Source organism: Melitaea cinxia, chromosome 24 (assembly GCF_905220565.1).
Source record: "Melitaea cinxia chromosome 24, ilMelCinx1.1, whole genome shotgun sequence".
Classification (NCBI taxonomy): domain Eukaryota; kingdom Metazoa; phylum Arthropoda; class Insecta; order Lepidoptera; family Nymphalidae; genus Melitaea; species Melitaea cinxia.
In genome coordinates, this window is record NC_059417.1 from 10,193,127 (window position 1) to 10,206,778 (window position 13,652).

At 33.9% G+C, this 13,652-nt stretch overlaps 1 long non-coding RNA gene across 1 annotated transcript in view; it reads left to right on the forward strand.

Annotated features, from left to right (window-relative positions):
- Positions 1-528: 528 nt before the first annotated feature.
- Positions 529-13,652, forward strand: part of LOC123665549 — a 156,445-nt gene continuing 143,321 nt past the window's right edge. The window contains exon 1 of the long non-coding RNA XR_006745065.1: positions 529-779. This is a non-coding gene — a long non-coding RNA (uncharacterized LOC123665549). The remainder of the gene's footprint in view (positions 780-13,652) is intronic.

Below are 13,652 nucleotides of genomic sequence, written 5' to 3' on the forward strand. Positions count from 1 at the left end.
CTAATTTAATCTTATGGTTGGTCAATTTTATATGTGGCTAGTTGATCCCTGCCCACTTTCCTGGACATGAACTTACTTTATGCTTTTTTTACAAAATTACATAAAACTTTATGCATTGATAATTTTATGTATGTAAGTTTTTAAATAATTTTTAACTCTCCAATAATTTGATTTCAGTCCGTAAATATATTGTCCCGAAATGTATTTTAAATATAATTTGAATGAAAATGGCTTCAAATGAAACGATACTATATTTTATCAATATTCATGAATTAGTTACGAGAAAGTAATAAACGAACATTCCTATTTCCATTTATATGTTACGATGCACATGCAAGCCTTAAGTATTCTTTTTAAGGACATTCAATGCCTTTACTTCTGATATTTGCAACATAGAAGTGTATCCCATTATAGATATTCGACATTCCTTTAGAGATTCAGCAGTTTTCTGAAGCAAAAGACAGAGACAGAATATACTCTTGACACCTTCACACACTTCAGAAGAACGAAATATTTTCAGAGAAGTTTCGTTTCAGTTGTGTCCCGACAGCCATCGGGATAGGTCGTGCTTGATACGATTGAGGTTACGTTCGTGTTACGTTAAAAAAATCTTTCGTAACTTTTCGAAATCCGTGTGACATGTGTACAGTGGAAGTTGGTGTGAATTTTGCTATTTCGTGATCGTTGCCAATAATTTAGGATGAAAATAGTACTGAATTATTTTTGACGAGGACGCTAACCGCGGTTAGCCCACTTAAGACACCTATAAGAATTTTTATGTGAGTACCTATTTTTTTTTCATAGTAAAAATTAATCAGAGACTTTTGCAAATTTAGTGTATTGTATTTTGTAATATAATTGTAATTTGTGAAATTTTTTGACGAAAATTTATGAGTTTATTTTCGAATAAATAACTGTGTAGTAGTCGGTTTGTATGACCAATTTGGGTTTGTATGAACAATGTGAAGCATATGGTACCTAGTTGATTTAATTAATGTTATGTGACAACTATAATTAGAAATAGATGTATTAGTATTATTTCTAGTAAGTATCAAGACTCATACAATAACAATAATAGAGATAAACATATTTTTATATGTATATCATTAATCATATAATAAAAATGTAACGGGTCGCTGTCATTACATATAAGATATATGAGAAAAAATATTATTGTGACGTTTATGAACGCAAATAGCACCCATAACAGTGATTATCAGAATGTTTGTTTGTTTGTTTGTACGATTGTGCACGCAAATCTCAGAAACTGCTTATCCGATTTAGATGTGGTTTTTATTTATATATTGTGGCAAGTTTAGCTTAAAATTTAGTGTTTATTTCATGTCAATCGGTTCATAAATAAAAAAAGTTATGCTAATTTAAGGGATCACGTAGAACATGTAAAATCACTATTTCACGCGGACGAAGTCGGGAGCACAGCTGTTACACATACATATATAAAGTTATACATACATATTTGTCAAGTAAATGCTTATTCTTTTTTCATTTTTTATCATTAATATACTTAGGGACAAAAAATCGTTATATATTTACTTTTTTTATCTTATAATATTAAAGTTTTTTGTAATATACACAACGTAGAAACTGATAATTTATTTACGAATTATTACGAAATATAAAATAAAATTGGAAATTCAAATAGCAGGATTTATTTCAACGGAAATTTTCGCAACAAAAAATTTCATTTATACACAAAAACAATTATATCGAAATGAAAATATATTTACAATATGCAATTTGATTATGAAATGTATGAATATTTCTTTTATCCGAATTTCGCTACTGAAAACAGTGGTCTAAAATACTATGAATTGCTGTTTAATTTGGTGTTTACATATTATGATTTATTCCATACTAGCTGTGCCCGCGACTTAGTCCGCGTGGAATTTACCATAAAAGTTATTTTTCAGTTCGCAGAGCTATAAAATAAATAAATTTCTAAAATAAAAGTAGCCTAAGTCACTCCTTATTACATCAGCTATCTGCCAGTGAAAGTCCCGTCAAAATCAGTCCAGCCGTTTCAGAGATTAGCTGGAACAAACAGACAGAGGGACAGACAGACCCTGATGATTTTGAGGCAGGTTTATCCCTCGGTCGCCTTTTACGACCCCCACGGTAGAAAGGGGGTGGTGCTATTTTACTCGGCTGACACCACACGGCAGCTAGTATAAGTTACTGGATAATTTTTCATACCGATTTCCGACCGTGAAGAGTAACGATACGTATCAAGCATTCATCATAATTACGAAGACTAAGTTCTCTCCAAGTAAAAAATATAAGTCTCTTCGCTTTAGCCTGCAATATCCCACTCTGGGCATAGTCCTCTTTCCCCATGTAGGAGAAGGGTCAGAGCTTAATCCACCACGCTGCTCCAATGCGGGTTGGCGAATATATTCTAACTACGAGTAACGGTCGCTATCAGGTGTACATGACAACAACCGGGACTGACGGCTTAACATGCTCTCCGAGGCACCGTGGGGAGACCCACATGGGCTCCACAAACACCCAGAGCACGACAAACACCTGTATGGCCAACACAAATGTTTGTCATGTGCGGGGATCGACCCGCAACCGCCAACGCAACAGGTACAATCCATGGCTGTAACCGTTGCGGCAACGCGGTGTCAGTCTCTTAGCAAACTTTTTTACTGCTTTTGTAAAATATTAACGCTGTTATATTTCATTTATGATTGAAAGTGTAATATTAGTCGTAAACCTATTTCATCAAACCTGTATTAATATTAAAATATTATTAAATTTAAAACAAATAATAAACTCTGAATTAAATTTTCACACATTTCGATACTTATTACCTTTTATATGATGACGGCTGAAAGGATGCTACAAAGACCAAATTTTCCAATTTTTGACGAAATAAATTAACAAACGCACTAGTCGTCACTACGATTTTCGAGGGTTCCCTCGATTTCTTTAGGATTCCATCATCAGATCCTGGTTTCCTTATCATGGTACCACACTTGGGATATCTCCTTTCCAACAAAAAAAAGAATGATCAAAATCGGTTTATAAACAACGAAGTTATCCCCGAACATACATTATATATGGTCGAATTGAGGAACCTCCGACGACTCGACGAGGCGACTAAGGGATAACAAGGTTCCACTACCACATTAGAACTTAAGAAGCCGATCGATGGCGGGATAACGATCTAACCGCTGGCTTTGAAACACACAGGCCGAAGACGGGCAGCAGCGTATTAGGTGCGAAAAAGCCAGCCCTGCGGTCACCAACCCGCCTGCCTAGCGTGGTGACAATGGGCAACACACATAAGTTAACGCATTTTTGGCGCGAACTTATGGAGGCCTATGTCCAGCAGTGAACTGCAATATCCTGGAATGATGAGTAACCTCCCCTTTTTTGAAGTGGGTTCAAAAGAAAGTGAACCAAATGATTTAAAAAAAAAACCGTAGTATCTTCAATACTAAATACTACTTCAAAATACAATCAGATACTAATCTGGTTCTACCGAAAATCGATCTTATCGTTAGCATTGTGTGAAGTGTCATTTATACTTCCATCACCAAAATAGTCATCAGACCTTTAAACTTAATTTGTCTCATGTCCTCAGCGTTATCCGTTAAATTAATGTTATAATCGGTTACGGTTCGGTCGGTTGCGATTATATTTATGAAACCTTTATTACTTTTACCCTTTTCAAGTCCTTTTTGATTTAACCTTAACGAGGTACAAAGTTGTGCGTTTTTAAGGTTTCGTTTAATATACCTCTACCCGTAATAATATTTTTTTAATAGTATAGAATAATTTAGACAGTTTTACTTTTTGTTTTTTTTTATCTTCAAATTTTTATACAATATTAAAGAATAGTTATGTTTCACTTTATTTTTGATGAGATTAAGTTTATTTTTTAATTGATTTGTTTTTGCTACCTTAACTTTTTTTGTGAATATAATATTGTTGTGACGTTCGTTAAATGCGCGAAAAAAATATTTTCAATTCATTTTATTTCGTTTATTTGCGCGCTTCAGCCTGTAATATCCCACTGCTGGGCATACGCCTCTTTCCCCGTGTAGGAGAAGGACCAGAGCTTAATTCACCATGCGGCATTCATCAATGCAGGTTGGCGAATATATTCCCTACTATGAGTAACGATCGCTATCAGGAGTATATGATAACAACCGGGACCGACAGCTTTAGTGCTCTCCGAGGCACTGTGGGGAGACAAACGAGGACTATTAACTAGACCGGAAATAAATATGTATCTCTACCTAATTTTGTTTATAATATATGAATATTTGTATTTATATAATTTCAATTAATTGTTATCTTCAATTTACGTCCATTCCTTACATACTTTATTAGTTTATAATAGAATATGTATTATATTTTTATTCTTTTTTTTTTATTTATTTATGTATTTTTTAATGATATTACTAATGATAATAATAATCTTTTTGTTTTATTATAAGTATTTGAATGTAGACATTTGTATGTAAGTTTATTATACATCTACACCACCTACCCAATTTAGATAATAAGTTTCCTTTCTATGTATGGGTTGTCTGGAAGAAATGGCTAACTAGCCATAAGTCCGCCTATTGTACTTCACTGTCTGTAACTATCTTTATGCTTTGTTTGTAATATATTTTTGGTGTGCAACAAAGTATAAAATAAAAATAATAAATAAATATGTATTTGTATTATCATAATTATCCACTCCTAGCGGTAATCGAACCCGCGACCGTCGGTGTTTAAGCGCCGCTGATACGGCACTCTCACCATTACACCAGAGCGGTCGATACATTATTTTGTACAAAGATAAAAAAAAAATCTATATCCATCAAGGACCAAGGAAGAACAATAATTACTACTTATACACTCGGTCCTTATGTAAAGAAATTTCAAGTCTAAATATATAGCCATCATCACAGCAGCCTTTCGCAGTCCACTACTGGACATAGGCCTTCACAAGTTCACGCCATTTTTGGCGTTCATGTGTTTTGCCCATAGTCACCACGCTGGGCAAATATATAGATCTAATATTATATAATATCTACATAATCTATATCTGTATCTATATAATATCTATAATATAAATATATAAAGATCTAAGTCTAATATTTTTACTCGATGCATATCAATTATTTATTGATTTATATAATTTTTTAAGACAAATATTTTTTTATATATAATAAATATATACGTAAAGTCTGTCGGTTACGATTGAAGGCAAAAACAAAGGTCTCATTGACGACGCCTAGTTCTAGATGCAGACAATAGATGTAACGAGGCGTGTCTCTTGATACTAGCGAGTTTCATTCTTTATGTTATTATTTATATTTGTGAATTTCCTTTGTGTTGTTCCGTGCGCTTGTTTAGAGTTCTGGTTCGTCAAGTGTTAGTTTAGAACAAAAGTTAGTATTTAAAAAGTTTTGTAAATAATTTAATGGAATTGAACAGAAAAATTTAAACTTAGTATTTTTGAGATATTTCGAACAATATTTTGAACACACTATAATCGATGCTGAAGCCAAGAACTTTTTAACCTTTTTTAACGGACTTCAAAATAGGATTATTCGATTGTATTTTTTTGTGAGTGTTACATCAATTTTGTGCTGGATCGATTTGATGATTCGTTTTTTTAATCGAAGTGTTGTTGACTTGTTGTGTAAATCCATTTCAATTCATTCGAGATCCGTCAAGTGATTTTTGAGTTATATCTAATAATGCGTATTCACTTGAATATTTCTTGCGATTATTGATTTTGATGTTTTTTTTTTTAAAATTGCAAGCTGGTGCTTTTATCGTGGTCTCATTTAAATTGATTGAGATCTGATGATACTTTCGTTTCGTTTGCAAGCCAACATAATTATTTACTCCCTTTTACAACGCGATCACCTAAGGTATGAACCAAAGGCACACAACATTACTTGATAGCAGTTAGCGTGATCGCCTTGAAAGAAGACTGCCTTTCTTTGTAATAATTTAAAGCCACCAAAGAGTATTAATGCTTGAAAAGAGTTTGCGGTAAAATAAAATACAGATAACATTTTATTTTGTTTACCTCCTGTACTTACAAAGGTACACAATAATGTACGTGTACGAATGCGACAAATCGCTTGTAATATTTTCCCGGTTATAAAATATAATATTGTTGACATTATACGTTACACTCGAGGAGTAATAAAACGCGAATGTGTGGCGGAATAAATTTTTCATAAATCTTCTTTACTGAAACGATAAAAGAAAATAATAAAAAATATAGAATATGTATGTCTTTTTCATGTAAAAGAAAAAAAAATCTAATCGAACTAAAATTGTCTGACGAGTGCTGCTGCTGGGTAAAAAAGCCTGAGATCAAAGCACAGGGAAACTTAATAGAAAAAAAAACGAGTGTGTTTTAGCAATAGGCCTGCACTGTGTCTTAGATATACGAAACGTACGACTATGAGAGAAAGAAAGAAAGAAAATGTGAGCTCGCACCCCTCTCTCTCTCTTGCTCCGTTCGCCTCGTCAGATCACATTTTTCGTAACGCTCTCGTCACGCATTCACCGGCTTACTTCCCAAGTCAAGCGTACGTAAAGAAATTTTACTTGCAAGTATGACAGGAATAAATGCGAGAACTGTTATGAAAGCAAATAGCTAACACCATGCTCCTATGTTTAGGAGGTATAGTACAAATAATTGTGTTTGCTCGCAAACGAAAAAAGAACTGACTTCAATTACATCGACGAGTAATACAACGTAGATCGACGAAAAAATAGTCAAGGAACTACGCGTTATCAAAGATTACTCAAAAAGTAGTTATCAGATCTCGATAAAATTTATATGTAACTACATGATAAACACCAGCTTTTGATTAAATTAAAAATTATCAAAATCGGTACACCCAATAAAAAGTTAATGCGGATTTTCGAGAGTTTTCCTCAATTTCTCTGGGGTTCCATCATCAGATCCTGGTTTTCTAATCATGGTACCAAACTAGGGATATCCCCTTTCCAACAAAAAAAGAATTACCAAAATCGGTACATCCAGTAGAAAGTTAACGCCGTAGGTCGACGAAAAAAGCGTCAAGTAAAAACGCATTATTAGATATAACTCGAAAAGTAGTAGTTAGATCTCAAATAAATTTAAATGGGACTAAATGACACATGCCACCTTTCAATCAAAAGAAAATTTGTCGAAATCGCTCCACCCAGTCAAAAGTTCTGAAGTAACATACATAAAAATAAAGAAAAATACAGTCGAATAAAAAAAATAAATAAAAACAAAATGAAAAAATATAAAACTGTTATAAAAACTTTTTAGTAAAAAAAAAAAAACGCGATTAAAACCGCAAGTCAGTTACTCATTAGTTGATAAAGTAATAGACGCTTAGTTACTTCTCATTCCTTCTACGAGATTATTTAAAAAGCATTATATCAAAGGATTTTAAAATATCATGTAAAACGGTAAAACACGTTGCCCTTTAATAAAAATCATAACTGGTACTGTTGACAAAATAATTATTTGAAATTGTTTTTTTTTTGTATTGAATACTTAGGATATCATAGTGATTTTTTAATATGACATTTCATAATAAAATAAATCATTTTCAGGTAATTTTACATACATCGAATATATTCCGGATTAACCGATAGTTTTGGATTTTTTGGACTTGGGTACTAAAATTTAAAGGATATGTCAAAGGAAGAGAAGGAATAATAAACAAAACAAGTAATGCACGTGACAATGTGGCGGGGACAACGAGCATCCCTCTTCAACTGAATTAAAAAAAAAAACAATAAAACAGGGAGGAAACAATTTTTCTAAAATAAGTATAAAAATAATTGGGTTTGCTCGCAAACGAAAAAAAAAAACCAACTTCAATTACATCGACGAGTAATACAACGTAGATCGACGAAAAATTGTCAAGTTATCAGATCTCGATAAAATTCATATGTGACCACATGATAAACATCCGCTTTCGATAAAATTAAAAATTATCAAAATCGATACACCCAGTAAAAAGTTATTGCGGATTTTTGAGAGTTTCCCTCGATTTCTCTGGGATCCCATCATCAGATCCTTGTTTCCTTATCATGACACCAAACTAGGGATATCTCCTTTCCAACAAAAAAAGAAATATCAAAATCGGTACATCCAGTAGAAAGTTATGCGGTATAATACAACGTAGGTCGACGAAAAAAGCTTCAAGTAAAAACGCATTATTAGATATAATTCGAAAAGTAGTTGTTAGATCTCAAATAAATTTGAATGGGACCAATTGGCACACACCACCTTTCGATTAAAATTTGTCGAAATCGGTCCACCCGGTCAAAAGTTCTGATGTAACATACATTAAAAAAAAATACAGTCGAATTGAGAACCTCCTCCTTTTTTGGAAGTCGGTTAAAAATAATTAGTTTCCACTCGGCACAGCTATCGCTAAAAGCTAATTTTTTTTGATAATTAAAAAAAGCAAAAAAATACCATTTTATTCTGACTCTACCAAGTCTGCTAAACCGTACGTAATAATTATGCTTGCTTAAAACTTTTAAACGCGTTGAACGCATAGAAATACTTAACACATTAAATGAGATTTTAATTAAAAATAGTTGATAAATACACTTAGTTTTGTTTAGTTTTAACTTTTGAAATGAAAACATTTTTTCCTGTTAAGGTCTTAGCTTCATTAGTACGACGTTTCTTCAGACGATATTAACCGTTTTTTTCTTCTTTTTTTATATCACTAGGTCGGCAAACAAGCGTACGGCTCGCCTGATGGTAAGAGATTACCGTAGCTTATAGATGCCTGCAGCACCAGAAGCATCGCAAGCGCGTTGCCGACCCAATCCCAATCCCCCCTAGGAGCTCTGGTCACCTTACTCACCAACAGGAACACAATACTGCTTGAAAACAGTATTATTTAGCTGTGATCTTCTGTAAGGTCGAGGTACTACCCCAGTCGGGCTGCTCTAGATCTTGAGCAGGAAATTACTGCTGTGCCCTACCTCAGTTAATTCTATTCAGTTAATTTTTTCAGTTTATTCTATATACTAGTATGGATGTTACTTAATTTTTAGAGCAAAAAAACAAATTAGGATTCATTAATTAGGTTAGAAACTAAAATTAAATTTATTCTGTTTAAAATCTGAAGCAACCCGACGTGAAGATTTATAAATAAAAATTTCTTTAATAACTTTTAAAAGGGTTAACAGAAATTCTTAGCTGCATTTATTTATACTAGCTGTGCACGTGACTTCGTTCGCGTGGAATAGTGACTTTAGACAGCATTTTTTGGATATTTGTTTTGGTTTATTTTGGATTACAAACAGCCTCGTTTGGATATTGACATTTTCAACGAGATTCTTTTAACTGGAATAACTTTTTCATTGATGAACCGATTGACTTGAAACAGTCACTAAATGTTAAGTGAAGCTTACCACAATATATTAATGAAAACTCTATCTAAATCAGATAAGCCGTTTTTGAGATTAACGTGCCCAAACTCACAGAAAAACAGACAAAAATTGTAACCATCATTGTTTTGGATGATATCTGCGTTTATAAAAGTCCAAAAATAGGCTCAAAGTATTTTTAATATCTATTTTGCTTTGTCATCTATAAATATAAATGAAAAATGTATTGCCGAATGTATGTACGAACAACTTCCGAACTGAATAATTATTTTTTTTTAGTTCGTTGTTTTCTAAACAAGGTTCTTATAAAAGAAAATGAAAAAAAAATCTATGTAAATGAAAAATAAACGGTGCGAGGTTTACTGCTCTAGCTTGTTCAAATACAAACAAAATTCTTCACCGCGTTCTAAGACCTTCCTAAATAAAGAGAAAAACGCGTTTCCCAACCAAAAGTTCTTTAATTTCTTAACGAATTTCTTTTAAAAATTTAATGTCTACTCTCATTACACACTCTTTTATGTAACAACTAGTTCTTTTTATATAACATTAAAAGTATCTTTTAAAAGTTTCTTGAAAATATCTTTTAAAACTTATTTGAAATAAATATAATTAGCTTCTGTTTGTGACGTTAAGGGTTCTATTAAAAGTTTATAACGGCTTTACAATATTAAGCTTACAAAATTATTTAGTTTTGGTTGATTTAGTCACCGTAGTTAACTGTTAAGCTGATGGTCATGGGTTTGTTTACTGGTCGAAGAAAGCTTTTTGTAATGCCCTGATCTGTCACAATGACTTGGCTAATGGCAGATTAAAAGTTACATAATTAGTTAAAAAGTTTCGTAATTATTTTATTCAAGTATGCTACATATATAACGCCGCGTTAGCGCATCGGTCACAGTCATGGATTGTACCTGTTGCGCTGGCGGTTGCGGGTTCGATCTGGGGATCGAAACAAACATTTGTATTGGCCATACAGGTGTTTGCCGTGGTCTGGGTGTTTGTGAAGTCTTTGTGGATCTCCCCACCGTGCCTCGGAGAGCACGTTAAGCCGCCGGTCCCGGTCGTTATTATGTATAGCGATCGTTACTCATAGTAGGGAATATATCCGCCAACCCGCATTGAAGCAGCGTGTTAGATTAAGTTCTGATCCTTCTCCTACATCGGGAAAGAGGCCTATGCCCACTAGTGGGATATTACAGGCTGAAGCGTATGCTACATAAATATTCTGAAATCGTGAAAAGAAATCAAGAAATCATAATTATTCGTTTGTAATTAATTAATTTGACAGTTTAAGTGTCAAAAGTCAGCGGATATTTCGGAATGTTAACTGAGATAGAGCACAGAATGAAATATCCTGCTCAAATTAGACAAATCAAAAACAAAAGTAAGGTAGCCAGAGCTTCGGGGTTTAGCAATTCGCTTGTGACGCTTCTTGTGTCGCAGGCGTCTGTAAGCTACGTTTATTTGCCGACCAGGTTAAACGTGAGTAAAAAACTGTAGATTTCGTATAGAAGAATCGCAAGAAATTCCACAGTTACTCTTTGAATAGAAATTGTGTTTTATTATTAATTTAGTTTTAGCTATCTTACACGAAAACAGCACCACAGTGTACTCCAATTTATTATTTTTAACTGACTTCAAAATAGGAGGAGGTTCTCAATTTCAAACACGATGACGCGTTGGCGCCGCGGTCATAGCACTGGCTGTTACGCTGGCGGTCGCGGGTTCGATTCCCGCTCACGTCAGACATTTGTATCGACCATATAGATGTTTGTCGTTGTCTGGGCGTTGTGTTTGTGTATTGTGTGTGTTTCCAGACCCCCAACACAGGAGAAAATCCTACTGGGGGCCGTTGAGTGTGAAGCGTTTATTATTATTCACCTTTTTCTATGTATGTTACGTCTCAAATCGAGCGCTGATACATGTCATGTAGTCCCATTTAAATTTAATCAAGATCTGATAAGTACTTTTTGATTAATCTCCAATAGTACGTATTTACTTGACAATTTTTTCGTCGACCGTCGTTGTATTACACCTCATAAACATTTATTAGCTGAACTGATTTTGATGATATTTTTTTAATCGATAGCTGGTACTTTTCACCTCTTTCCAATTTTATCAATATTTGATTAGTATTTTTTGAGTAATATAACGCGTAAATACTTGACTATTTTTTCGTCTACCTACGTTGTATTAAGTTTGCGAGCAAACAAAAGTTATGAATACCATACTTTCATCTTCCGGTAAAAGCTTAACTAAATATATAACTTTTAAACTATTTCTGTTATAAAATATTTATTAACGAAGCTTGTAAGTAAATATTTCATCGAAACAACCTATATATCACTTTAGCTATGACATCGCAGACATATAGAGTGAAATTTCCTTTAGAATACTTTTATACATCAAACTTTTGTAGAGTCACCATATGTCATCGTTTATATTGAGACTAGAGCTGAAATAATCTCATATGACTCTACAAAACATATTTGACTTTTAGAGGAAGATAGGCTTAGAAATATCGTGCTATGACGCTTAGCATAAAATTGACCTGAACTAAAAAAACATGTGAACGTCCTGCTACTGGCCAAATTTAGTATGGTTTAGTTAGATACAATTGTATGTCCAAATTTAGTTAGATACAGTTTTAGTTGGTGTACAATTTCTCGACTACGTAACTATTTCTGTTCAATGACAATTAGGAGCAATAGCTTTGGGTACTCTTTAAGGCATGGTAAGAAGTCTCAAAAAGACACATTTAGATGAAAAATATTTATATTAACACAAATATCTGCCGCATTGGGAATGAAATCCGCGAATATTAGCGTTAATGCAAATTCTTTCGCTCTCAACAAAACTGTCAAATAATCTGTCAAGTATCACAATGCAGGCAAAACAGCGTGGGAGACTTTATGTAAAAAAAAGTAAAACCGTATAATAAAATCGTACAAAAATGTAGTTTTGTTATTAAAAATTAAAATTAATTTTTGGGACTAATCCTCGTAATAAAGAATGTATGGTGCTTACAATTTGTCTGCTAAGATGAATGGCTTGGAGGGTACTCAAAGGTTTTAGTTCATTTATATTAAGAGCTAGTTTCGGAATCTCGAACACATAACTAGATAGAAATATTTTTACTAATAATTTTATAAATTCAGTTGGAATTCCTTTTTATATTACTTAGACTTTTAAACAAATTAAGAATTTTTGATGCGTATTTTAGTGTTGGGATGAAAAATCCATTCAATGTCTTCCTGCAAATGTTTATTCCTTGACTGGGTGTTTGTCATTCTATGGGTCGATATTGAAGCAGCCCGACTGACGAAGTACCTTAGACTTGATGACTTGACCAAGTAGTATTGTATTGCTGTGATAACCAGGTGGTGTGCTGTGTGGCTACGGCACTAAAGAATTTAGCCACCCCCTCTCTTCCCGTGGGTGTCGTAAGAGGCGACTAAGGGAGAACAAGGTTCCACAACCACCTTGGAACTTAAGAAGCCGACCGATGGCGGGATAGCCATCCAACTGCTGGCTTTGAAATACACAGGCCGAAGACGGGCAGCAGCGTCTTCGGTGCGACAAAGCCAGTACTGCGGTCACCAACCCGCCTGCCCAGCGTGGTGACTATGGGCAAAACACATGAGTTCACGTTATTTTTGGCGTAAACTTGTGGAGGCCTATGTCCAGCAGTGGACTCTTTAGGCTGTAATGATAATGATGATAACCAGGTAAACCGATCTTCTGGGAAGGGTCGGTTGTAGGGTCCGTAACGCGCTGCTAATCCTCATGTTCCTTGCATTCATAAGTTACAGTTACCATCAGGCGAACCGTTCGTTTATCGCATTTGCAAAAAAAAAAGTCATAACAACACTTGCAATTAGTGCCCCTAGCATGATAATTATGTCTGTCTGAACTATAAAAGTATTTATAATTTACGAGGATCGAATTGTTGAATCACTCTCATCTCTGTATCTACACATTTTCAAGTGGTGGAGTCTTTTGGATCAGCGTGTGGATCAAAATTTAACAATTTTCCTATATCAAGTAAGATTATTATTGCCCCAGAAAGCGATTCAGTTATTAATAATCATAAAAATTTTGTTGATTATTTTTCGTCGTATTTTATTCTATTTTTTTTTGTCTTCCTTGCACTGTTTGTCTCGATTATGACACTATTTCATGCGTAATGTGATCATGCGTTGACTGAAGATCTCTTTTTAACCAACTTCCAAAAAAGGAGGAGGTTCTCA